The sequence below is a fragment of the Tupaia chinensis genome, unplaced genomic scaffold (assembly GCF_000334495.1).
Source record: "Tupaia chinensis unplaced genomic scaffold, TupChi_1.0 Scaffold000187_1, whole genome shotgun sequence".
In the NCBI taxonomy this organism is placed as follows: Eukaryota; Metazoa; Chordata; class Mammalia; order Scandentia; family Tupaiidae; genus Tupaia; species Tupaia belangeri.
In genome coordinates, this window is record NW_006159662.1 from 3,232,355 (window position 1) to 3,235,006 (window position 2,652).

Sequence of the window (2,652 nt, forward strand, 5' to 3'; positions counted from 1 at the left end):
TGTGTGTGTGTGTGTGTGTGTGTGTGTGTGTGTGTCTGTCTGTCTGTCTGTCTGTCTGTCTGTCTCTGTGGTCAAATTTAAAAATAATAATAATAATAATAATAAAATATTGGGACCAGCAGTTAGTGTAATGGCTATGTCACTGGACTCCCATGTAGTTGACCACGTTTCGAGTCCTGGACCCGGTGGCTTAAAACTCATGCAGGTCACGTATGCGTGTGTGCCCAAGATCCTGAGAGGAGAATGGAGGAGGAGTTGCGGCTTGGCCATCCCCCCCTGGGGGGGATGATTTCTCGTTATCTGTCTCTCTGTCTCTGTCTGTCTGGTGAGTGCACGCACCCTATAGCAAAAACCTCTCCAAAAAAATAAATAAATAAAATAAAATAATTCTTCTTGAAAAAAAGTTTTCGAAAAAAAGTTTAATTCATTTGCATGTATGTAATTTACCTGAGTATGTGAAAATAAACAACCCTAACAATCTGCTTATCGTTTTTAAGAAGTTCCTCCCTCTTTCCCAGATAACTCTCATCAACTTAGCCCAAAATATTCCATATATCTGAAACAACAGGCAAAGAATCTTATTTTTGTGTGTGTGTGCTGGGTTATATTTGATCTTAAATATAATCTGATGGACATTTATAGACTGATCTGCATTCAATATTAATGCCAAGCCTACTTCTTACACAGAACACAGATGCATTTATAAGATCTGGTCTACTTACTTGTAGGTCCTTCCACACTATTCTTAGCCTTTCATGAATATGCTGTAGATTTTTAAATTACACAGGTCCTTTGCAAGTAAGAATGATTTCTCCTGTTGTTTTGCCATCACTCCTCCCTCCAGTAAAAACTGGACAGTCCATAAATGTACACAGACTTGAAGACAATGTAGATTGAATATTTATGGTATTTTAAAAAATGAAACTTTCTTGCTAACAATGGCAAAAATCACGTTTACCAGCTGATAGAGAGGTACTTACTGACTCCCAAAAACTCCAGCCTTACCTAAAAATAGTGTCCTTGCTTCTCAGCCAAAAGGACAGACTAAAAAAACTGTGTCTTTATTCAGCTCAAAGACACAGACTTCTACTTCACCACAATCTTCAATACTATGGTGTTTCCCATTTTAGAATATCTCGTGTAACAAGTTGTTTGGTAGCCACGAACTTCACTCTGAAGTGATACTAACACCTCAGATGGTCTACATGTGAGAAAGCCGTAGAAAACGTCCTGACACGATTCAGGCCAGACAACACCAGTCACTCAAGATTACCTACTCCGAAATATTCCATTTTAGACTACAAATTAACATCTCTGTAGGTACAAAGTAGATCATTGGCTCCTTTCCACAAAGTAATCTGTAGATTTAAAAAATAAATAAATCAGAAGTTCAAATTGGGAGGCCTAATACATGAATATACCTGCATCTGCAAACTGAAAAAAAAAGAATCTAAAAATCCTTATTTGCTCTGCCAAGAATAACAAGTACATATAACGCATGGAAGTGCTCCTAAGTTGCAAACACAAGTAAATGTGGTGTGTGCACTTAGAAAAGATGCTTGGCTTATGTCCACCCTCCTTTCCCACTGTTTTTGTTTTTAGTTTTCTTAGGCAAAATGTCAATTATAGAACTTAATCTAAAAAAATAAATAAATAAAGCAGAGCTTATTAAGACTTAGACACTGTGATAGATATGAAAAGTTTCTAATATCTCAAAATCCACAGGCCATTCATATTTGTTAAAGGGAAAAAAAGACTGCATTAACTAAGCCATCATCCCTAACTACTTACATTTTACTAAAGAAGTCATCGTAAAATACCTTTTAAAGCTGAGAAAACCACTTGTAAAAAATGTAAAATTTGAAAACCTCCCTCCTGCTGCTCAGCCCAGAACACTAATTGTTCATTAACATTACATCAGTAATATCCTAGATTCTAAATCATTACGAGTTAGATTAAATTTAAAGTCACTTAAAATTCACACATCATATGTCACCAAAATGATAACGACAAACGAGTCTTGTCCCTAATAAGCTAATCAGAATGTAAAGCTATGATTTTTATTTCAAATTAATTATTATAGAACCAAGTTCTGGTTCATTTTCCAGAAAATAAAAGCAGGAGTGACTATCTTGCCTAAAATAATTCTTTCTGATGGAAAGGGTGTCTTTTGCAAGAGATCCACAAACCAAACACACACAAATCCATATACACCATCGCTGATAATCAATGTAGAGTGAACGAGGACTACCAAAACACAGATAAAATTAAGACGTCCAATTAAAGTTACACAAGGAAATTTGAAGAGGCAAACTATAATTACCTCTGGTAAAGATACTGATCAAGGATGGCTGCAAATAACATTTGGCTCTGGATAAGGTCCACAATGTTTGAGTATATTAAGCCACTGAAAAGACTGGTACATTTGACATCCTTTTCCTCCCTAAATCTAGCCCTGCCCAGATGCCCACCCAACTGAGAGGATATACAGGAAAATATGACCCCATCACATGACTTCATTTCAGCTTTACCCTTCTGAGTTGTTTAAGGTCAAGAAGGAAAAAAGGGAAATCATTTTTAACTGCAGTCTCACCTTACACATCTCACCAGCACTGTCGTTCATTAGTGATCAATTACTTCATCCAATTCCTG

The 2,652-nt window shown here is 36.3% G+C and overlaps 1 protein-coding gene across 5 annotated transcripts in view; it reads right to left on the minus strand.

Moving 5' to 3' along the window:
- The window catches only part of HELZ (helicase with zinc finger), a 206,108-nt gene extending 203,456 nt beyond the window's left edge, over positions 1 to 2,652 (minus strand). For all 5 annotated transcript variants that reach the window (XM_006146767.3, XM_027771163.1, XM_027771161.1 and 2 more), the window contains exon 1: positions 2,594 to 2,652. The gene's annotated coding sequence lies outside the window, so the exon portion shown is untranslated. The remainder of the gene's footprint in view (positions 1 to 2,593) is intronic.